Here is a 26,456-nt window from a genome sequence, read left to right as displayed (position 1 = left end):
TCTTCATCCAAGCGGGGCAGAAGAGGTCTTCCATCCGATTGAAGTCTTCATCCAAGCGGCATCTTCTATCGTCATCCATCCGGAGCGGAGCGGCAGCATCCTGAAGACCTCCGACGCGGAACATCCATCCTGGTCGACGACTGAACGACGAATGACAGTTCCTTTAAATGACGTCATCCAAGATGGCGTCCCTCAAATTCCGATTGGCTGATAGGATTCTATCAGCCAATCGGAATTAAGGTAGGAATATTCTGATTGGCTGATGGAATCAGCCAATCAGAATCAAGTTCAATCCGATTGGCTGATCCAATCAGCCAATCAGATTGAGCTCGCATTCTATTGGCTGTTCGGTGTCGGCGATGTTAGGGAGGGCAGATTAGGGGTTAATACTATTTATTATAGGGTTAGTGAGGCAGATTAGGGGTTAATAACTTTATTATAGTAGCCGTGCGGTCCGCTCGGCAGATTAGGGGTTAATAAGTGTAGGCAGGTGGAGGCGACGTTGAGGGGGGCAGATTAGGGGTTAATAAATATAATATAGGTGTCGGCAGTGTTAGGGGCAGCAGATTAGGGGTACATAAGGATAACTTAAGTAGCGGAGCATTGCGGTCGGCAGATTAGGGGTTAATTATTGTAGGTAGTTGGCGGCGACGTTGAGGGGCAGATTAGGGGTTAATAAATATAATACAGGGGTCGGCGGTGTTAGGGGCAGCAGATTAGGGGTACATAAGTATAACGTAGGTGGCGGTCGGCAGATTAGGGGTTAAAAAAATTTAATCGAGTGGCGGCGATGTGGGGGGACCTCAGTTTAGGGGTACATAGGTAGTTTATGGGTGTTAAGAATATGGTGTGGTAGCCAAGCGCTAAGACAATCCCTTAAGCTGAATACAAATGAAGGGTCTAACCAACCCCCAAGGGAAAGAACTAGTAGTGAAGTATTGTGTACAGCGCCAATACAGGCTAAGGGATAAATGTAAACACTAAAAAATGAGATGTATACCTGCTAAGGCTAAAAAGGATTTAATACAAATGGAATAGTACTTTGTTACAAATGATGGATAAAAATAATGGATAAAAACAATGGTAAGGTGGAAGAGTCTCTATAAAAACTCACAATGCGTGAATGACAATTGGATCCAAGGGTATTTGGATAAGAAAACTGAAATGATAATATTGTAAAATCCACGTGTGGGTGCGAATAAACAAATAAGCAAAGTGTTTATGCAACATAAATGTGCAACATAAATGTGCATAAATGTGCAGAGTGTTTTTACAGCATAAGTGAGCAGCCAAGTGTGATAATAAAAGTATGAACGTATGAACACTGTATGTAAATACAAAAAGAATCAATCCACAAACTAATAATCAAAAATTCACAAAAAATAATAATTCACAAAAAAATAATTTGAACAGTCCTGATGACACTGCAGTGCAAAAAAGAATAAAAAAGGAACAAAAAATGGACAAAAATAAATCACCGGTGAGTTGATACCAATGAGTGACAAAATGTGGAAAATTGGATGAGGTGACACAAGGCAAAAATGGAAAAAATATATGTGGAAAAAATAGGTCAAAAAAATTCAGTGAAAAGCGAAAAAACAAAAGTGATGTTCAACAAATGTTAATAAAGATCAAAAAAGAACAAAAGTTGTATTGTAATCCAAATAACAGTAAATTAGAAATGGAATCACATGAAGGAACCTTGAATCCTGAGGGGGAGAGTTCCCAGGTGAATCCTGACAACGGTCAGCTCTTTGTCCAATGTCCTAGAAATGTCCCTGTAGGAAAAGGATTAACATAGCGTAACAAGCCCTCAAAGTAGTTAAAAACTTAGAATAGTGCTTACCAACAGGTCTACGCGTTTCGGCCCCAAAATAAGGCCTTTATCAAGACTGCTGAAGTGGTAAGCTGAGAGCCTTTAAATAACAGTGTCACTTAAGTGACCGGATGTGTTTAACATATATAAAATATGTGTAGAATATCACTCAGAGATAGAATTGTCCTATATTTTATTCCTAAGATTTGTATATATGTATTTAGTGTCATTTGGTTCAATATATCTTAAGCACCCATAGTCGTGATGTCACTTCCGGTTTATCGGAGTAAACATTTTTTAGCTGATCTTATGTTTTGGTAGCCTAAGGTTGTGAACTCTAGTTAGGAGATATAGTTTAGACATGTACTTTTGTATGTTTAAAGCTCGATCACCTATATTTTTATGGTGACGATTTTGCAGTGATTTGATTGGTCGTGACATCATGACCCAAATTCTATGATCCTATTGATTTTGGAAAAAGGTGTGTGGGTAATAGCCCTCCTGATTGGGTGTTGAGATGTCAAATAGCTTTTTAACAAAGGGGGGCAAATTGTTTCGATAGCAGAGGAGATTTAGAAAATAAAGATGCCCATTTTTGATGATAAAGAAGCCCATTATTTAAAATAAGAGCAGCTTAAGAATGATTAGCCATTTCATAATAGGAACAGCTTTAGAGTAATTGGAGATAATTTATATGCCTTCTCCATTATGTTTGTACATATTTATAAGTTATCGCACAAATCATGTATTTTATACCGAGATATAGTTTATATATCTTCTCCAATATATATGTACATAGTGATGATATAATTTATATCTTCTCCAATATATGTGTACATAGTAATGAGTGATATCCCTAAACATATGCCTTACATTTAAATGAGATTATAGGAGGTCTATTAGTCCTCTCTTATAAACTGGTGCTGCTTTAGGTATTTTTAACCCCTTAATGACCACAATGTACCCTGTATGTCACTGGTCATTAAGGGTTTTTTCAGGACATAATAGCACAAGTCTAGCAAGAACACGCTATTAATGCACTCCCTCCAGAAGGCTTTGTGGAATAGAGCAGTCTCAACGCTGGTGGCAAGACTGCGCTATAAAACAATCAAGTCACAAAAAAAGGCCAGTGACATACAGGGTACGTCGCTGGTCCTTAAGGGGTTAAGTGTTTTAAAGGCACAGCATCATAGTGAGGGAGTATTGTCAACATCAGAGTTGGAAAATAAAATCCAATAGTGGCACAGTAATAGAATAATAAAAAGGAAATCACTAATCCTATAAACCTAATCGAACTAGTTTAGCCAGGCTTAAAAGAGAAAATGCTATAGCAGTGTGTGTAATTTATCTTACACTGTGTCAACAAAAAGGCTATGGCTTTTTTAGAAAAAAAGGAAGAAGAGTCTAAAATCCATAATGTAAATGAGACTTTATAAGGGTATATCTGTATGTCTTAAGTCAGAGTTTATACATACTCGTCACTGAGTCCAATAGCCTCAGTAAATTCCGTAGAGGAGGGTGTGTTAATACCCCTTATCTGTACCACCAGAATGGAATCTTATATAAGACTTTTAGATCACTAGGGTCTGTAGTGTCACATCATTTGGGAGCAGTGGTTGAGTGGGTGTATGAGAGATCTATAAACTACCCAATAGTTAAGAGACTTGGTGGTGACCAATATAGATATAAGAGATTTTTTATGAGCAGAGAATGATGAACTTCTAAAGTAGAAATAACATATAAGACCAGATACCTGGACTATACATAAGATATATATTAGCCCTTGAGATGTAGGGAGGATCTGACAGAAAATATATTGAATTCAGAATGAGGGGATAGTCTGATGGATATTCTATAGTGGAGTCCTTCATTTAACTTTAGGTCAGGGGTATAATGGTACTGGAAGCAGAGACTATTTTGGGGGAGAGCTTAGTCAATCTATGTCTAGGGTGTGTACGTCTAGTCATAGATTGGGAGTTATGAATATATACATTTGGTGAGGATTCTGGAGAGGATCAAATACGATGGTATCATAATGCTATCAGATATAATCATAAATTGAAGAGATGGGTAAGATCCTCTCTGTTATTTAGACCTTTTGGATGTAAGCTGTCCAACAAAAAAATCCATTTGGATTCAGCTTTGAGAAGACTTTTTTCAAAGTCACCACCTCTCCAATTTTTTATAACTTTCTGTATGCCAGTAAATTTCATGTCTTTTATATTGCCGTTATGTTTAGTTGCAAAATGTTTATAAAGAATTGTGTCTTTATTCTGTTTTTCAATCAGCAATATATGTTCTCTTAGCCTATCTCTGAGGCTCCTTGATGTCTGGCCAATGTACTGGAGGCCACATGAACATTCAATAAGGTATATAATCCCTTTGTCCTGGCATCTTATTAAATCTTTAATAGCAAATTCTTCTCCCGTCTGGCTTGATTTGAATTTTTTGGTCTTAGTGCCTCTTTTGCATGCTTTGCAGGTAGGGCACGGGTAGAAACCTTTGATTGATTTCCCCTGTACATCATATGTTCTTGAGTTGTTCTTCCGTTGTAAACTTGGCGCTAATTTGTTTTTGAGATTTCCTGTTTTTTTATAGACGAATTTTGGTTGATTTGGGAGTTTATCTCCAATAACATCGTCATTTTTCAACAGGTGCCAGTGTTTTTTGAAAATCTTTTCGATGATGCACCGGTTACTGCTATATTCTGTGATCATAGGTATATTTAGCAGTTCTTCTGTTTCTGTTTTTTTATGGTCTTTGTATTTAGTTAGCTCATTTCTCTCCACTTGTCGTGCTTCCTCTATCTTGAGATCCAGATGTTCCTCCTTATAGCCCCTTTCCATGAATTTTTCTTTTAATCGTTTCACTTGCTTTTCCCATGTGATGATATTTGAACAGTTTTTCCGGACCCTTAAAAATTGGCTTTTTGGGATGTTATTTTTCCATTTTACATGGTGACAGCTCTCATAATGTATGTAGCTATTGCTGTCAACTGATTTAAAATGTGTAGATGTTTCCCATTTGCCTTTTTTAGCTTCTATTTTTAGGTCCAGAAAGACAATTTCTTTTGGACTCCATGTATAAGTGAACTTCAGATTTAAGAGGTTCTGGTTCATGATCTCTATTGTATATATAAGGTCCTGTATCGAACCTTTCCAGATGATCAGAATATCATCAATATATCTGCGGTACAGGACCAGGTCCGCGCTAGCTGGGCATAAGTCCCAGAAGATGCTCTCCCATCTTCCCATGTATAAGTTGGCATAGCTAGGCGCGAACCTGGTCCCCATGGCTGTACCGCAGATCTGTTGGTAGTATATCCCCTCATTGCAAAAGTAATTATGTGTCAATATATATTGGATACTATCCAATATGAACTCAGCCTGATCTTCTGGCATTAGTGGATCTTTGTCCAGAAACCATTTTATTGCTTCACGACCCTCCTTGTGTGGTATACTTGTATATAAGGCCGCTACATCACAGGTCGCCATGATGTAACCTTCCTCCCATGGGATGTTCTCAAGGATGTTCAAAACTTGTGTGGAATCTCTTAAATACGATGGAAGAACTTTTACGTACTTCTGTAGATGTTGATCGACGTATTCTGACAAGTTACTTGTAAGAGATCCAATCCCGGAGATTATAGGGCGGCCCGGAGGGTCTTTAAGGGTTTTATGTATCTTTGGCAGATGATACAGGATTGGTGTTATAGGATGATTTATGTCCAAGAGAGACATCAGAGACATCACTATAGAGAAGACAAAGGAAATCACTCTCAAACTCACTACTACAGAGAAGAACAGAACAATTACCATCACACTCCAAGACAAAGATACATATACCAGGACAACACTGGGACACAAAGGAGGGATACAACATATGAAGACCACGGAAGAAGACCATATGAACCATATGATAAGGTGGGATCCAACAAGCCCGATACAAATGTCAGACATGGAGAACAATCTAATAGAGAAAAATCAGATGTGGACATCAATTTGGGCACTTCTTTGAATCAGATTGCCTCATCGTCACATTTTTTAAAGATGAATCCACCAACAGTAAAGGACAAAATAACACAATAACGGATGAAATAGGAGGAAGAATAACACAGAGAAGGAAAACTAGAGGCAAACGTGGCGGCACTAAACTAAAGAAAAAGACTGATGCAATAAATACAAGTATACAAATAGATATAGAGGTTGATGATAAGGATGTGATCGAAACACCTACATCATCCAATTCGGAGAATAAAATGAACGATTCTGCTGATAAGATCACCGGGGATGGCATTTTTAATCTCAGTTCCTATGACATTAAAAAAGAAGAGAGGGAAGTCTTGAAATATGGTCTCTCCTTTGCTCCAGCAAGAAGTCTGGACAAATTTCAAACGTTCACCAATACTAAAGACTTCATAAGGAAATTGACCCTAAAGAGATACTTCTTAAGATCCCCTCTGGAAACAATGGTCCCTAAGAGCTACACTACAGCAGACGTTCAAGACCCATACATACATACGGGCCTTAAACCAAAGTCCAGTTTCTACCCAACCTATGCCAAAGGAAACGCTATTGAGGCTTTTGAGACTATGGTTACCAAAGAGATTAGAGACATCAAACAGAAAAGACTTAAAAGGATAAAAGAAAACCTATCCAAACAACACAGAGAGACCATCAGGAAACTCGAATCAAATAATCAACTGATCATTAAATCAGCTGACAAAGGCGGGGGAATTGTCATCCTTGATAGGGACAAATATAATGCAGAAAACCAACGCCTATTAAGTGACCATACAACATATCTGAAGCTCAGGCATAACCCTGTGGATAACTTCCAAAAAGAACTAAGAACATTACTGGAAGGAGCCAAGACATCAGGCATATTGGATGATAAGGAATACAGATACTTGGACATCAATCATCCTATAACACCAATCCTGTATCATCTGCCAAAGATACATAAAACCCTTAAAGACCCTCCGGGCCGCCCTATAATCTCCGGGATTGGATCTCTTACAAGTAACTTGTCAGAATTCGTCGATCAACATCTACAGAAGTACGTAAAAGTTCTTCCATCATATTTAAGAGATTCCACACAAGTTTTGAACATCCTTGAGAACATCCCATGGGAGGAAGGTTACATCATGGCGACCTGTGATGTAGCGGCCTTATATACAAGTATACCACACAAGGAGGGTCGTGAAGCAATAAAATGGTTTCTGGACAAAGATCCACTAATGCCAGAAGATCAGGCTGAGTTCATATTGGATAGTATCCAATATATATTGACACATAATTACTTTTGCAATGAGGGGATATACTACCAACAGATCTGCGGTACAGCCATGGGGACCAGGTTCGCGCCTAGCTATGCCAACTTATACATGGGAAGATGGGAGAGCATCTTCTGGGACTCATGCCCAGCTAGCGCGGACCTGGTCCTGTACCGCAGATATATTGATGATATTCTGATCATCTGGAAAGGTTCGATACAGGATCTTATATATACAATAGAGATCATGAACCAGAACCTCTTAAATCTGAAGTTCACTTATACATGGAGTCCAAAAGAAATTGTCTTTCTGGACCTAAAAATAGAAGCTAAAAAAGGCAAATGGGAAACATCTACACATTTTAAATCAGTTGACAGCAATAGCTACATACATTATGAGAGCTGTCACCATGTAAAATGGAAAAATAACATCCCAAAAAGCCAATTTTTAAGGGTCCGGAAAAACTGTTCAAATATCATCACATGGGAAAAGCAAGTGAAACGATTAAAAGAAAAATTCATGGAAAGGGGCTATAAGGAGGAACATCTGGATCTCAAGATAGAGGAAGCACGACAAGTGGAGAGAAATGAGCTAACTAAATACAAAGACCATAAAAAAACAGAAACAGAAGAACTGCTAAATATACCTATGATCACAGAATATAGCAGTAACCGGTGCATCATCGAAAAGATTTTCAAAAAACACTGGCACCTGTTGAAAAATGACGATGTTATTGGAGATAAACTCCCAAATCAACCAAAATTCGTCTATAAAAAAACAGGAAATCTCAAAAACAAACTAGCGCCAAGTTTACAACGGAAGAACAACTCAAGAACATATGATGTACAGGGGAAATCAATCAAAGGTTTCTACCCGTGCCCTACCTGCAAAGCATGCAAAAGAGGCACTAAGACCAAAAAATTCAAATCAAACCAGACGGGAGAAGAATTTGCTATTAAAGATTTAATAAGATGCCAGGACAAAGGGATTATATACCTTATTGAATGTTCATGTGGCCTCCAGTACATTGGCCAGACATCAAGGAGCCTCAGAGATAGGCTAAGAGAACATATATTGCTGATTGAAAAACAGAATAATGACACAATTCTTTATAAACATTTTGCAACTAAACATAACGGCAATATAAAAGACATGAAATTTACTGGCATACAGAAAGTTATAAAAAATTGGAGAGGTGGTGACTTTGAAAAAAGTCTTCTCAAAGCTGAATCCAAATGGATTTTTTTGTTGGACAGCTTACATCCAAAAGGTCTAAATAACAGAGAGGATCTTACCCATCTCTTCAATTTATGATTATATCTGATAGCATTATGATACCATCGTATTTGATCCTCTCCAGAATCCTCACCAAATGTATATATTCATAACTCCCAATCTATGACTAGAAGTACACACCCTAGACATAGATTGACTAAGCTCTCCCCCAAAATAGTCTCTGCTTCCAGTACCATTATACCCCTGACCTAAAGTTAAATGAAGGACTCCACTATAGAATATCCATCAGACTATCCCCTCATTCTGAATTCAATATATTTTCTGTCAGATCCTCCCTACATCTCAAGGGCTAATATATATATCTTATGTATAGTCCAGGTATCTGGTCTTATATGTTATTTCTACTTTAGAAGTTCATCATTCTCTGCTCATAAAAAATCCACAGGAGTTTCTCTTATATCTATATTGGTCACCACCAAGTCTCTTAACTATTGGGTAGTTTATAGATCTCTCATACACCCACTCAACCACTGCTCCCAAATGATGTGACACTACAGACCCTAGTGATCTAAAAGTCTTATATAAGATTCCATTCTGGTGGTACAGATAAGGGGTATTAACACACCCTCCTCTACGGAATTTACTGAGGCTATTGGACTCAGTGACGAGTATGTATAAACTCTGACTTAAGACATACAGATATACCCTTATAAAGTCTCATTTACATTATGGATTTTAGACTCTTCTTCCTTTTTTTCTAAAAAAGCCATAGCCTTTTTGTTGACACAGTGTAAGATAAATTACACACACTGCTATAGCATTTTCTCTTTTAAGCCTGGCTAAACTAGTTCGATTAGGTTTATAGGATTAGTGATTTCCTTTTTATTATTCTATTACTGTGCCACTATTGGATTTTATTTTCCAACTCTGATGTTGACAATACTCCCTCACTATGATGCTGTGCCTTTAAAACACTTAAAAATACCTAAAGCAGCACCAGTTTATAAGAGAGGACTAATAGACCTCCTATAATCTCATTTAAATGTAAGGCATATGTTTAGGGATATCACTCATTACTATGTACACATATATTGGAGAAGATATAAATTATATCATCACTATGTACATATATATTGGAGAAGATATATAAACTATATCTCGGTATAAAATACATGATTTGTGCGATAACTTATAAATATGTACAAACATAATGGAGAAGGCATATAAATTATCTCCAATTACTCTAAAGCTGTTCCTATTATGAAATGGCTAATCATTCTTAAGCTGCTCTTATTTTAAATAATGGGCTTCTTTATCATCAAAAATGGGCATCTTTATTTTCTAAATCTCCTCTGCTATCGAAACAATTTGCCCCCCTTTGTTAAAAAGCTATTTGACATCTCAACACCCAATCAGGAGGGCTATTACCCACACACCTTTTTCCAAAACCAATAGGATCATAGAATTTGGGTCATGATGTCACGACCAATCAAATCACTGCAAAATCGTCACCATAAAAATATAGGTGATCGAGCTTTAAACATACAAAAGTACATGTCTAAACTATATCTCCTAACTAGAGTTCACAACCTTAGGCTACCAAAACATAAGATCAGCTAAAAAATGTTTACTCCGGTAAACCGGAAGTGACATCACGACTATGGGTGCTTAAGATATATTGAACCAAATGACACTAAATACATATATACAAATCTTAGGAATAAAATATAGGACAATTCTATCTCTGAGTGATATTCTACACATATTTTATATATGTTAAACACTCTTTTTATCTTATGGCGAAACCGGAAGTGCACCTCAGAGCCACATCCGGTCACTTAAGTGACACTGTTATTTAAAGGCTCTCAGCTTACCACTTCAGCAGTCTTGATAAAGGCCTTATTTTGGGGCCGAAACGCGTAGACCTGTTGGTAAGCACTATTCTAAGTTTTTAACTACTTTGAGGACTTGTTACGCTATGTTAATCCTTTTCCTACAGGGACATTTCTAGGACATTGGACAAAGAGCTGACCGTTGTCAGGATTCACCTGGGAACTCTCCCCCTCAGGATTCAAGGTTCCTTCATGTGATTCCATTTCTAATTTACTGTTATTTGGATTACAATACAACTTTTGTTCTTTTTTGATCTTTATTAACATTTGTTGAACATCACTTTTGTTTTTTCGCTTTTCACTGAATTTTTTTGACCTATTTTTTCCACATATATTTTTTCCATTTTTGCCTTGTGTCACCTCATCCAATTTTCCACATTTTGTCACTCATTGGTATCAACTCACCGGTGATTTATTTTTGTCCATTTTTTGTTCCTTTTTTATTCTTTTTTGCACTGCAGTGTCATCAGGACTGTTCAAATTATTTTTTTGTGAATTATTATTTTTTGTGAATTTTTGATTATTAGTTTGTGGATTGATTCTTTTTGTATTTACATACAGTGTTCATACGTTCATACTTTTATTATCACACTTGGCTGCTCACTTATGCTGTAAAAACACTCTGCACATTTATGCACATTTATGTTGCACATTTATGTTGCATAAACACTTTGCTTATTTGTTTATTCGCACCCACACATGGATTTTACAATATTATCATTTCAGTTTTCTTATCCAAATACCCTTGTATCCAATTGTCATTCACGCATTGTGAGTTTTTATAGAGACTCTTCCACCTTACCATTGTTTTTATCTATTATTTTTATCCATCATTTGTAACAAAGTACTATTCCATTTGTATTAAATCCTTTTTAGCCTTAGCAGGTATACATCTCATTTTTTAGTGTTTACATTTATCCCTTAGCCTGTATTGGCGCTGTACACAATACTTCACTACTAGTTTATGGGTGTTAGTGTACTTTAGAGCACAGTAGTTAAGAGCTTTATGAACCGGCGTTAGCCCAAAAAGCTCTTAACTCCTGTTTTTTTTCTGCGGCTGGAGTTTTGTCGTTAGATTTCTAACGCTCACTTCAGCCACGACTCTAAATACCGGAGTTAGAAAGATCCCATTGAAAAGATAGGATACGCAATTTACGTAAGGGGATCTGCGGTATGGAAAAGTCGCGGCTGAAAAGTGAGCGTTAGACCCTTTTTTGAATGACTCCAAATACCGGCGGTAGCCTAAAACCAGCGTTAGGAGCCTCTAACGCTGGTTTTCACGGCTACCGCCAAACTCTAAATCTAGGCCTAAAATTTTTTCACAATTCTAGGTTTCTCACTGAAATTATTTAGAAACAGATTGTGCAATTATGGCACAAATGGTTATAAATGCTTCTCTGGGATTCCTTTTGTTCAGAAATAGCAGACATATATGACTTTGGCGTTGCTTTCTGGTAATTAGAAGGCCGCTAAATGCTGCTGCACATCACACGTTTATTATGGCTAGCAGGGAAGGGGTTAATTAGGTAGTTTGTAGGGAGCTTGCAGGGTTAATTTTAGCTTTAGTGTAGAGATCATCCTCCCACCTGACACATCAGACCCCCTGATCCCTCCCAAACAGCTCCCTTCCCTCCCCCACCCCACAATTGTCCCCGCCATCTTAAGTACTGGCAGAAAGTCTGCCAGTACTAAAATAAAAGGATTTAAAAAATTTTTTTGTTTTTTTAGCATATTTACATATGCTGTGGTGTAGCATCCCCCCTTAGCCCCCAACCTCACTGATCCCCCCAAAAACAGCTCTCTAACCCTCCCCATCTGCCTTATTGGCAGCCATCTTGGGTACTGGCAGCTGTCTGCTATTATTTCACAGTCAAAAAAGTTTTTTTTTTTTTAAATGTACACTACTGTTACACCAGATATGAGTGGTGGCACTGGGCAAGTGGGTACAGTATACGCTGTGAGCCTGACACACACCCTGGCAGGCAGGCAACTGCAATTAGATTACACAGGAAAAAAAAAAAATCAGACTGATGTTCTAGCCCTAAAAAGGGCTTTTTTGGGTGCTGTCCTTACAGCAGAGATCAGATGAGTCCTTCAGGACTGTAGTGGACACTGAATACACAAGCCTAGCTATCGATTTCCCTATTAAATCAGCAGCAGCTACACTGTCCCTCCTCTCACTAAGAATGCAGCTTCCAAATGAATCTAAAATTGATGCTGTCCAGAAGGTGGGAGGGTCTGGGAGGGAGGGTCTGCTGCAGATTGGCTGGAATGTGTCTTCTGACTGTGAGGTACAGGGTCAAAGTTTACTCAATGATGACGAATAGGGGGCGGATCGAACATCTCATATGTTCGCCCGCCGAGGCGAACGCGAACATGCTATGTTCGCTGGGAACTATTCGCCGGCGAACAATTCGCGACATCAATATAAACTAAAATACATAATATAAATTATTTGCATTCATTTTTTTCTCCTTTTAATAAATAATAACTCCGAATCATTCAGCCCCAATAGTTCTTTCATGTTAAATTGTGATTGATTTCATAGCTTTAAGCTGTTTCTTTTCCTTGTATTGTGTATGGATTTAGGACGCTCTAAGTCAAGCAAAAACAATTTAGCCCATGAATCAGTGAACATCTTATTCTGTCATTTAAAGGCAACCATGCTGGATATTGTAAACATTGCCATAAGATTAACGGTAACTAGATACATGTTTCAATTTGTATTTACTGGTTAAATCAATATAACTATAGATTTTGGATTTCTGATGGCAGAAAAAAAATATCCCAAACAAGTATGTGCATATTTCCTATAAAGTGTAAGCTTAATTAGTTTATTGAATAGCCTTATCCTTATCCCAGGCATTTTTGTTAAGTCCACCATAGTCTTTGACTTGACCACCTCTAATAGAAATGTATTCCGTGAATCAGCCATCAATTCTCTAAAGAAATGCTTCTGCAAATTACTATTGAACATAATACCCTTTAAATTGATATCATGACCCCTTTACTATTAAGATGAAATATTTTGCATATCCTTTACTAATGAGATTTAATATTTACTGTATGTTTAATTATTGGAAGATGAAGGTAGTTTTAATGCCCACAAATATATTACCCTAAATCTAATAAGAAATGATTGTCACAAAGACAAAATGATACATTTGTGTAAATTATTGTCGGAGGTAGCAGAGAAGATTCTCCTCTTTCTATTGAGTGGTCTATGAGTGTTTATTTTTTATTTTTGGGAGAACAGCACTGACTGAGCTCCAGATCCATTTTACTATTTTAAATTTTCTTTTTGCTCAAGTAATTGCAAACTTATAGCATAAGAGAAAAGCGCAAGACACTAGATCTCTGTGCAGCGTTAAAAATACCTTTAATCAACTCCTAACATAAAGTAATACACTCACAAAATAAAAAACATATATATGCATGTAGTGCATTAATGAGCACAAACATATATCACCGTGTATCCTGTTATCGTCCGTTTCTTTTCTTGTTTTTTCAGAAACCCCAGGATAATCATATGATGTCTGTATATAAGTAGAAAATAATGTGTTATAAGTCCCAAATATGTCCAATTGATATTTGCAATATAACAGGCCTTACTAAAATATCTTTTGAGGAACGGTAACCCTCGTCTTTCTCGCGCCCTGCGTACGGAAGCCTCACTGGGACCCAAAAAAAAAAAAGTTCCGTCTATTACGGAATGAAACGCGCGTCGAGCTACAATCAGCTGTTGCTTGGCTGTTAGGCGGAACTTCCGCTTTAGGAGGAATTGACTGATTGGAACAGCCAATAGAATGCAAGCTCAATCCTATTGGCTGATTGCATCAGCCAATTGGATTTTTTCTACCTTAATTCCGATTCTGTGATAGAATTCTATCAGCCAATCAGAATCTAAGGGACGCCATCTTGGATGATGTCACTTAAAGGCACCTTCATTCATCGTTAGTCATCGGCAGAAGAGGATGCTCCGTGTCGGATGTCTTGAAGATGGACCCGCTCCACGTCGGATGGATGAAGATAGAAGATGCCGTCTGGATGAAGACTTCTGCCCGTCTGGGGGACCACTTCGCCCGGCTTGGATGAAGACTTCTCCCATCTTCATTGAGGACTTCGGCCCGGTTTGGATGAAGACTTCTGCCACTTCCTTGAGGATGGATTACCGATCTTCAGAACTGTAAGTCGATCTTCAGGGAGTTAGTGTTAGGTTTTTTTAAGGGTGTATTGGGTGGGTTTTATTTTTAGGTTAGGGTTTGGGCCTGCAATAGAGCTAACTGCCATTTTAAAGGCAATGCCCATCCAAATGCCCTTTTCAGGGCAATGGGGAGCTTAGTTTTTTTAGATAGTATTTTATTTGGGGGGTTGGTTGTGTGGGTGGTGGGTTTTACTGTTGGGGGGGTTGTTTGTATTTTTTTTTTTACAGGTAAAAGGGCTGATTTCTTTGGGGCAATGCCCTGCAAAAGGCCTTTTAAGGGCTATTGATAGTTTAGTTTAGGCTAGGGTTTTTTTATTTTGGGGGGGCTTTTTTATTTTGATAGGGTTATTAGATTAGGTGTAATTAGTTTAAAGATCTTGTAATTTGTTTATTATTTTCTGTAATTTAGTGTTGTTTTTTTGTACTTTAGCTAATTTAATTTATTTAATTGTTTTTAATTTGGTTAATTTATTTAATTGTAGGGTTAGGTTAGGTGTTATTGTAACTTAGGTTAGGTTTTATTTTACAGGAACTTTTGTATTTATTTTAGCTATGTAGTTATTAAATACTTAATAACTATTTAATAACTATTGTACCTAGTTAAAATAAATACAAACTTGCCTGTAAAATAAAAATAAACCCTAAGATAGCTACAATGTAACTATTAGGTTTTTTTTTTTAGATTTATTTAAATTATATTTAAGTTAGGGGGTGTTAGGGTTAGACTTAGGTTTAGGGATTAATACATTTAGTATAGTGGCGGCGACGTTGGGGGCGGCAGATTAGGGGTTAATAAATGTAGGTAGGTGGCGGTGATGTTAGGGGTGGCAGATTAGGGGTTAATAATATTTAACTAATGTTTGAGCGGTGGGAGTGCGGCAGTTTAGGGGTTAATATGTTTATTATAGTGGCGGCAACGTTGAGGACAGCAGATTAGGGGTTAATAAGTGTAGTTAGGTTGCGGCAACATTGTGGGAGGGAGATTAGGGGTTAATCAATATAATGTAGGTGTCGGCTATGTTGGGGGCTGCAGATTAGGGGTCAATAAGTGTAAGATTAGGGGTGTTTAGACTCAGAGTTCATGTTAGGGTGTTAGGTGTAAACATAAAATGTGTTTCCCCATAGAAATCAATGAGGCTGCGTTAAGGAGTTTTACGCTGCTTTTTTGCAGGTGTTAGGCTTTTTTTCAGCTGGCTCTCCCCGTTGATTCCTATGGGGAAATAGTGCACAAGCACGTACGACCAGCTCACCGCTGATTTAAGCAGCGCTGGTATTGAAGTGCAGTAAGGAGCCAAATTTTGCTCAACGCTCACTTCTTGCCTTTTAAAGCCGGGTTTGTAAAAACCCGTAATACCAGCGCTGCAGGTCAGCCAGACCTTGCTGAATACAGAGAGCAATACGCTCTCCATATTCAGCATTGCACCAGCAGCTCACAAGAGCTGCTGGTGCAACGCCGCCCCCTGCAGACTCGCGGCCAATAGGCCGCCAGCAGGGAGGTGTCAATCAACCCGATCGTACTCGATCGGGTTGATTTCCGGCGATGTCTGTCCGCCTGCTCTGAGCAGGCGGACAGGTTATGGAGCAGCGGTCTTTGTGACCGCTGCTTCATAACTGCTGTTTCTGGCGAGAATGAAGACTCGCCAGAAACACGGGCCGTCAAGCTCCTTTTGGAGATTGATAGATAGGCCCCTTAGGATCTATGATCCCCAAGAAACCCATTGTTATCTACAGAAAGGGACAAAACTTTAAACAAAAATTAGCACCTTCAATGATTAAAGGCATAGCTCCCAAAAAACATTACAAATCAGTAATATAACAGGTTTTTCTACCTGTGGAAAATGCAAAGGTTGCAATTACACCAGAAGAACACACAAAACTTTTTATTCCACAGTTACAGGAAAAAGTTATGAAATAAAAGATTTTATTATTACGTAAAATTAAAAATGTTATATATCTATTACAGTGTAGCTATAAATGTCAATATTTGGGACAAATATCCAGATTTCTAAAAACTAGAATCTTGGAACAATTTAATAAAATAGAAAAAAATCATAACAATCATGGGGTACCACAACATTGCAACAGTTGTCAACTCTTTAAAAAAGAATCCTTCACATGGATGGGAATAGAAAAGGTTAATTTACATTGGAGAGGTGGCAACTTAGCTAAACAACTAGACCAGAGGGAGTTAAAATTGATACACATGTTAAAAACATATGCACATTGGGGTCTGAATAAAGATATAAAAATTGCTGCCTTTGTGTAAGGAAACATTCAACAATTCAGTATAGAATACTTATTATAACTGTTTTTGTCATTATGCATTGGTTAGGCCAAGACTTTATATTGTCACACCTAGGGAATTACAGTGATTTTTAATTTCACTATGTTAATGACGGTAATTCCACATTCAAATTATATATATGTCATTTTTTTAAAAACAAGCAGTCTATTTAAAGGGACAGTCAATTATAAATTAAACTTTCATTATTCAGATTGGACTTTTAATTTTAATTGACTTTCCAATTTACTTTTATCATCAAATTTGCTTTTTTCTCTTGGTATTCTTAGTTTAAACTAAACATAGGTAGGCTCATATGCTAATTTCTAAGCCTTTGAGGGCTGCCTCTTATCACATGCTTTTTAAATCTCTTTACAACACAAAGAGACAGAAAGTACCCGTGGGCTATATAGATAACACTGTGTTCAGGCACAGAAAGTTATTTAAGATTTAGCCCAACACAATGCTAAATGCAAGACAATAGATAATAAACAGTCACAGTCATGTGATCAGGGGGCTGGAAGAAGGTTCCTAGATACAAGGTAATCACAAAGGTAAAAAGTACATTAATATAACTGTGTTGGTTATGCAAAACTGGGGAATGAGTAATAAAGGGATTATCTATCTTTTAAAACAATAACAATTCTATGGTTAACTGTCCCTTTAACAGCATTATTTAGGTAATGCCCCTTTAATGGTTATGATATAAGTGTTCCGTTAAATCCATACGTTAATGATGGTAATTCCTTTTAAAAACAATCAAATTATTTAATAGCATTTTTTAGGTAATGCCCCTTTAATGATTATGATACAAGTGTTTTCTTATTTTGTTAACTTTTTTTTGTTAAATCTATATTCATATCTTCAATTACTTTGATAATGTTGAGTTACCTTTTATAATGAGAACTACATTAATGATCATGACATAAATGTTCTCTAAATTTATATTCATATTTCTTAAATAACAAATATTTTACATAGAATATTCATTAACTACTTTGATAATATATTGCTACCCTCTATAATGAGGAACTATATGTAGTGGAATCTAATGTGAATCTCTCTTTATTCCGTCATCTAGTTTAAAACGGCATTTATAGCCAATGTTAGTGAAACAATATTGTTTTAACTGGGACGTCATGTGATCACGCTATCCTTGAATGGACCTGAGAGGAGACTTCAGAAAGGAAACGTCTCGAAAGGGAATTACACATTTTTATACAAAGAAGTTTAACTTCATAAGCAAATATTTTTATTAAATATATTGATTAATGAATAAGTTTTTGAAAATGTTAACTGATTTTTTGCTCTAGATTTTTTAGGTTTATTTTAAAAAAAATATATTTTAACGAGTGTAAACCCGGCCTCTACCAATGGGGTAACGGGTAGCGATTTGATTGTTTATTTAAAGACCGTCTGTGTTGCGGAAAGGTATGCTTGGTTTGTAAAGCACTTTATAACTGTGAATGCTCTTGAGAAAGATGGCTGGGTCTGTTGAAACGTGTTGGGCACAATAAAATTGCTTTTAGATGAGAAAAGCTGGTGAAGTTTTCTTTGCACACATAGGAGCCGTTTATCCTGATTTCAAGCTGTGAGCATATACACGCCATTATACCGTGTCGTGACATGGTATCACAGCACAACTTTCTAATCTTATTAGGAGTACCCCTCTCCTGACGAACAATCCAAAGACAGCGGAGTACAAGTGAATAAGCAGACAAGAATCCAAAGTGAACCGGCACCTCCTTTTTTGTACACCATATCCTCAAAACAGGTTTCAGGAGAGACTGTGGGAAGGCTGTGGTTCTATTACTGAAGGGGAGTATCTATCCATTTTGGACTGTATCCATATTATATGTACTTTTGTTTCTAAGTTACCAATAATGGTCTTAATGATTTCAGTGGCATATCTTTTACAGAATAATAAAGGTGCAAATGCCTGTTTTTTGGCATCAAGAAAATATCTAGAAGCTCTTACTGCATGCAATATATATATATATTTCTTCTACTAGATACGACGAGTCCACGGATTCATCCTTTACTTGTGGGATATTATCCTCCTGCTAACAGGAAGTGGCAAAGAGCACCATAGCAGAGCTGTCTATATAGCTCCTCCCTTGACTCCACCCCCCAGTCATTCTCTTTGCCTATGCTAGTAATAGGAAGGGTAAAGTTAAGTGGTGATAAAATTATAGTTTTTAGTTTCTTCAATCAAGAATTTTTTATTTTAAATAGTACCGGAGAGTACTATTTTTTCCTCAGGCAGGACATAGAAGAAGAATTCTGCCTTGACTTTGATGATCTTAGCAGTTGTAACTGAGATCCATATTGGTTCCCACAAAATTTGCTGAGGAGTACAAGAGAAATCTTCAGTGTGGGGAACGTTTCTTACTGCAAGCAGCATTAAGGTATGTGCAGTCATTTATATTCTGAGGAGACTGTTGTAGATCAGAATGGGCTGACATATTTCCCAGGTTGGGAAGGGGTAAGCAGTAGTCCTGGTTAGGATGATACTGTAAATCTGTGTATAATTATCCTTGTGAGAGATTTCAACAGGGGACACTTATGGGCTATATGGTTGAAGACACTGGGGCAGCCTAGAAATGCTTACTTTATTAAATATGAGACTTATCAGGGCTGACATTTTGTGATACTGAGGGGTCAAAATGGCATATATGTTTATTATCTAACATTTATTCATGGCCGTTTTTCTTAAAACCGCTTCCCATGCGGTTGCTTAAGTTATGCCTAATTTTGCGCCTCAGTGCGTAGTTAGAGCTTGAAGAGAACAGCAGCCATTAGCTCCGGTTGGGACCAGACTGTGAGGCTGTTTTTCGGAGTGAGACCGGATCATTTTCCCAGTCCTTTGGGGCAGGTAGGCGCCACAGCAGAGCTGTGGCGAGGTGCAGGGGCCACTTAACAATTTTTCTCTGCATAACGCTTTTTCACCTAGATTTAGAGTTTTGCGTTAGAAGGGGTGCGTTAGCTACGGGTGTTTTTTTCCCCCCGCACCTTTTAAACAACGCTGGTATTTAGAGTTCTCTGAAGGGCTGCGTTAGGCTCCAAAAAGGCAGCGTAGAGCATAATTTACCGCCACTTCAACTCTAAATACCAGCGTTGCTTACGGACGCGGCCAGCTTCAAAAACGTGCTCGTGCACGATATCCCCATAGGAAACAATGGGGCAGTTTGAGCTTGAAAAAAAAACCTAACACCTGCAAAAAAGCAGCGTTCAGCTCCTTACGCAGCCCCATTGTTTCCTATGGGGAAACACTTCCTAAGTCTGCACCTAACACCCTAACATGTACCCCGAGTCTAAACACCCCTAACCTTAAACTTATTAACCCCTAATCTGCCGCCCCCGCTATCGCTGACCCCTGCATTTTATTATTAACCCCTAATCTGCTGCTCCGTACACCGCCGCAACCTACATTATAGCTATGTACCCCTAATCTGCTGCCTCTAACATCACCGACACCTATATTATATTTATTAACCCCTAATCTGCCCCCCCAATGTCGCCGCTACCTTACCTACACTTATTAACCCCTAATCTGGCGACCGGACCTCGCCGCTACTATAATAAATGTATTAACCCCTAAACCGCCGCACTCCCGCCTCGCAAACACTATAATAAATAGTATTAACCCCTAATCTGCCCTCCCTAACATCGCCGACACCTAACTTCAAGTATTAACCCCTAATCTGCCGACCGGACCTTGCCGCTACTCTAATAAATGTATTAACCCCTAAAGCTAAGTCTAACCCTAACACTAACACCCCCCTAAGTTAAATTTTATTTAAATCTAACGAAATAAAATAAATCTTATTAAATAAATTAATCCTATTTAAAGCTAAATACTTACCTGTAAAATAAACCCTAATATAGCTACAATATAACGAATAATTATATTGTAGCTATTTTAGCATTTATATTTATTTTACAGGCAACTTTGTATTTATTTTAACTAGGTACAATAGCTATTAAATAGTTAATAACTATTTAATAGCTACCTAGTTAAAATAAGTACAAAATTACCTGTAAAATAAATCCTAACCTAAGTTACAATTAAACCTAACACTACACTATCAATAAATTAATTAACTAAAGTACCTACAATGACCTACAATTAAATCAACTAAACTAAATTACAAAAAAAACAAACACTAAATTACAAAAAATAAAAAAAGATTACAAGAATTTTAAACTAATTACACCTACTCTAAGCCCCCTAAAAAAATAACAAAGCCCCCCAAAATAAAAAAATCCCTACCCTATTCTAAAATAAAAAGTTAACAGCTCTAGGCTTCACCAACCATTATTTTAAAACATTCAAGGATATAGTAATACCCCACATGTTGTCCCTTTTCAACGACATGACGGAAGACGCACCCTTCACACCATTAGGGCTGGAAACACATATAACAGTCCTCCCAAAGCAGGGCAAGCCCCCAAATAGACCTGAAAATTTTCGCCCCATTTCTCTTCTGAACACCGATATAAAAATATATGCTAAGGTGCTCGCAAATAGATTAAAATAAATTTTACCCCACATTATATCTAATGACCAGGTAGGGTTCATTTATTCACGGGAGGCAAAAGATAATACAGCGAGGGCCTGCCACTTAATTAACTATATACAATCCCATAAAATACCAACGGTGGTGGTTTCAACCGACGCGGAGAAAGCGTTCGACCGCGTCGGTTGGACCGTTTTGCGTCGGATTCTCCAGAAATTTGGGGTAGATGATTCCTTTATTTCTAAAAATTTTTCTCTCTACACGGTGCCAGTGGCGAGGGTTAGAGTCAACGGGATACTATCAAACAGATTTCATATATCTAATGGGACTAGGCAGGGTTGCCCCCTGTCCACCTTGCTGTTTGCCTGCGTGATGGAGGCTTTGGCATCCAAAATTAGATCTAATTCAAATATTTCAGGTACAAAGATAAATGCCACAGAGCATAAGACCCTACTATATGCAGACGACATCCTATTTTTTCTCACGAGTCCGTCAGAGCCAATCCCCCATTTATTGCAAGACTTAGAATGCTTTCAACGGGTCTCAAACTTCTTAGTGAATAAAAGTAAATCTGCAATGTTAATCTTACAATGTAGCGACACACTTTCAACACATATACAAGAGATATGTTCCTTTAGGGCACAAAATTCTAGCCTGAAATACCTGTGGATTGTGCTGGCCCCCTCCACGCAGGAGATGTTCCAACTCAACTATAAATCAATACAAAAAATTATTATTGCTGACATGTCCTCTTGGAGATCCCAGCGTATAACCTGGTTAGGTAGAATCTACGCAGTAAAGATGAATATCTTACCACGTCTTTTATATCTTATGCAGTCATTACCCATATCCCTCCCCCCAAATTACTTGACAAACTTACAGAATTATATCTTTGAATATATATGGGACAAGCGTAAATCTAGAATAAATAAAAAACTCATGTTCCTTCATGTTAAAAATGGAGGACTTGGGGTTCCCCACCTTAAAAAATATAGGCAGGCAGTTCACATGCAGAGGGTGGCAGACTGGTTCACCAACTATGATAATAAAGCATGGGTTAAACTGGAACATGATCTAACGGAGCAAAACCACCTGGGGACCCTATGCTGGCAAAGGAGAGCTACGCTACCAACGTGTGTCTCCCAGAATACGATAATACTAGAAACAATAAAGACATGGGATAAGATTCTAATAGAATACCCACATATTTCTTCCAGATTTTCTCCATTGACTCCCCTCTCAGATAACATTGATTTTAGGCCAGGAGCCAAACTCATGAGAGACCCCAACCACATAAACAACCAAAGAGCTGTAATGATGTGTCACTTAGGGAATGAACAGAGGCTGAAACTTTCAGGCGAACTAATAGAGGATGGGCTTACTATATTTAGAGACTGGTATCTACTACGACAGTGTCACTCCTTTATCTATAAACATAGCGATAGGAACAATCTCCTACGCTCCCTAACCCCATTCGAATCCTTATGCAAATCAACCTCCCCAGGCAGGAGAACTCTTTCGCTTACATACTCTATTCTACAAGCATCACCAAATACACCACATTACATAGAGAGCTGGGAAAGAGAACTTAATTTAGAGTTTCCACATAAGGACAGGACATACATGTTTGCCTCTATAACAAAAACCTCAACATCTAGTAGACTGACAGAATTAAATCTCAAAATTATTCAAAGGTGATACCTCACACCCACCAGGATACACAAAATATTTCCGAACAGTAAAGATAGTTGCTGGAGATGTGGGACACCAACGGGAAACATGACACACATTTGGTGGACCTGTCCCCCTCTTCAAAAGATGTGGGAGAAAATAGCTAAAGAAACCTCAAATATGTTAGAGATCGATATTCCGGTAGACCCAATGATTTGGTTGTTTAACATAGTAAGCAGTAAGGTCCCTGGATACAAGATGAGTTTATTATATATCACAAGTAATGGTTTTAAATCATTAGTGGCAAGAAACTGGAAACACAATGAAACCCTTACATTAGTACAGTGGCAAAATAATATGAGTCATATCATGGACTTAGAAGAGTATGCTTACATAAGAAACAAAAGGTTAGACAAATACACGCAGATGAAGGTGTTGTGGGAGACATATGTTGACAACATAACACAACAGCATAGACTGAACCCTACACATGAATAACACAATACAACTCAGCGGAGTTTCTAATATGGTCCCCGTGGCTGCGGCAGATGTGCATCGACTCTATAAAATAACAACAACTGAGGCTTATTAACAAGATGTTATATTTTGTCAATAGTTTATTGATGTTTATGGTATATATGTAACAGCATTATTTTGCATATACATTTGGATCCTATGTTGTATCGGATCGTCTACACTGTTATACTCCAGATGTAACTTTTCATTTTCATATTTAATAAAGCTGTTTTAGAAAAAAAAAAAAAAGTTAACAGCTCTATTACCTTACCAGCCCTTAAAAGGGCCTTTTGCAGGGCATGCCCCAAAGAAAACAGCTCTTTTGCCTGTAAAACAAAACATACAATACCCCCCCAACATTACAACCCACCACCCACATACCCCTAATCTAACCCAAACACCCCTTAAAAAACCTAACACTAAGCCCCTGAAGATCTCCCTACCTTATCTTCACCACGCCGGGTATCACCGATCCTTCCAGAAGAGGGTCCGAAGTCTTCATCCTATCCGGCAAGAAGAGGTCCATAAGAGGGTCCGAAGTCTTCATCCTATCCGGCAAGAAGAGGACATCCGGACTGGTAGACATGTTCATCCAGGCGGCATCTTCTATCTTCATCCATCCGGCGCGGAGCGGGACGATCTTTAAGCAGCCAACGCGGATCCATCTTCTTCTTCCGGCAACTCCCGACGAATGAAGGTTCCTTTAAGTGACGTTATCCAAGATGGCATCCCTCGAATTCCGATTGGCTGATAGGATTCTATCAGCCAATCGGAATTAAGGTAGGAAAAATCTGATTGGCTGATTGAATCAGCCAATCAGATTCAAGTTCAATCCGATTGGCTGATCCAATCAGCCAATCAGATTGAGCTTGCATTCTATTGGCTGTTCCGATCAGCCAATAGAATGCAAGCTCAATCTGATTGGCTGATCCAATCAGCCAATCGGATTGAACTTGAATCTGATTGGCTGATTCAATCAGCCAATCAGATTTTTCCTACCTTAATTCCGATTGGCTGATAGAATCCTATCAGCCAATTGGAATTCGAGGGATGCCATCTTGGATGACGTCACTTAAAGGAACCTTCATTCGTCGGGAGTTGCCGGAAGAAGAGGATGGATCCGCGTCGGCTGCTTAAGGATGGTCCCGCTCCGCGCCGGATGGATGAAGATAGAAGATGCCGCCTGGATGAACATGTCTACCGGTCCGGATGTCCTCTTTTTGCCGGATAGGATGAAGACTTCGGACCCTCTTCTGGACGGATTGGTTATACCCGGCATGGTGAAGATAAGGTAGGGAGATCTTCAGGGGCTTAGTGTTAGGTTTTTTAAGGGGTGTTTGGGTTAGATTAGGGATATGTGGGTGGTGGGTTGTAATGTTGGGGGGGTATTGTATGTTTTTTTTAAATGCAAAAGAGCTGTTTTCTTTGGGGCATGCCCCGCAAAAGGCCCTTTTAAGGGCTGGTAAGGTAAAAGAGCTGTTAACTTTTTATTTTAGAACAGGGTAGGGCATTTTTTTATTTTGGGGGGCTTTGTTATTTTTTTAGGGGGCTTAGAGTAGGTGTAATTATTTTAAAATTCTTGTAATCTTTTTTTATTTTTTGTAATTTAGTGTTTTTTTTTTTTGTAATTTAGTTTAGTTGATTTAATTGTAGATAATTGTAGATAGTTTAGTTAATTAATTTAATGATAGTGTAGTGTTAGGTTTAATTGTAACTTAGGTTAGGATTTATTTTACAGGTCATTTTGTACTTATTTTAACTAGGTAGCTATTAAATAGTAAATAACTATTTAATAACTATTGTACCGAGTTAAAATAAATACAAAGTTGCCTGTAAAATAAATATAAATGCTAAAATAGCTACAATATAATTATTCGTTATATTGTAGCTATATTAGGGTTTATTTTACAGGTAAGTATTTAGCATTAGATAGGATTCATTTATTTAATAAGATTTATTTTATTTCGTTAGATTTAAATTAAATTTAACTTAGGGGGATGTTAGTGTTAGGGTTAGACTTAGCTTTAGGGGTTAATACATTTATTAGAGTAACGGCGAGGTCCGGTCGGCAGATTAGGGGTTAATACTTGAAGTTAGGTGTCGGCGATGTTAGGGAGGGCAGATTAGGGGTTAATACTATTTATTATAGGGTTTTTGAGGCGGGAGTGAGGCGGTTTAGGGGTTAATACATTTATTATAGTGGCGGCGTTAATAAGTGTAGTTAGGTAGTGGCGACGTTGGGGGTGGGCAGATTAGGGGTTAATAAATATAATGTAGGTGTCGGCAATGTTAGGGGCAGCAGATTATGGGTACATAGGGATAATGTAGGTTGCAGCGGTGTGCGGTTGGCACATTAGGGGTTACATTTTTTTATTAGAGTGGCGGCGATGTGGGGGGGCCTCGGTTTAGGGGTACATAGGTAGTTTATGGGTGTTAGTGTACTTTAGAGCACAGTAGTTAAGAGCTTTATAAACCGGCGTTAGCCCATAAAGCTCTTAACTCCTGACTTTTTTCTGCGGCTGGAGTTTTGTCGTTAGAGTTCTAACGCTCACTTCAGCCAAGACTCTAAATACCAGCGTTAGAAAGATCCCATTGAAAAGATAGGATACGCAATTGACGTAAGGGGATCTGCGGTATGGAAAAGTCGCGGCTGGAAAGTGAGCGTTAGACCCTTTCCTGACTGACTCTAAATACCAGCGGGCGGCCAAAACCAGCGTTAGGACCCCTTAACGCTGGTTTGGACGGCTAACGCAGAACTCTAAATCTAGGCATTTGTGGGCTAAACACTCAAATTAAACGGTTAGAAGCCATTGTGGAACCCCCACTTCAAATGTGTCCCTCATGTACTGAAAGGGCCTTACATTGCAAAGAACATATTTTAGCTGATAAAAGTATGTCTCAGGATGATTCTCAGTCAGAAGAGAATCAGGTTATGCCATCTACTTCTCCCCAAGTGTCACAACCTTTAACGCCCGCCCACGCGACGCCTAGTACTTTTAGCGCGTCTAATTCTTTCACCCTGCAAGATATGGCTGCAGTTATGTC

This window comes from Bombina bombina, chromosome 2, assembly GCF_027579735.1.
Source record: "Bombina bombina isolate aBomBom1 chromosome 2, aBomBom1.pri, whole genome shotgun sequence".
Taxonomy (NCBI): Eukaryota; Metazoa; Chordata; class Amphibia; order Anura; family Bombinatoridae; genus Bombina; species Bombina bombina.
Note: the sequence above shows the minus strand (reverse complement) of the source record.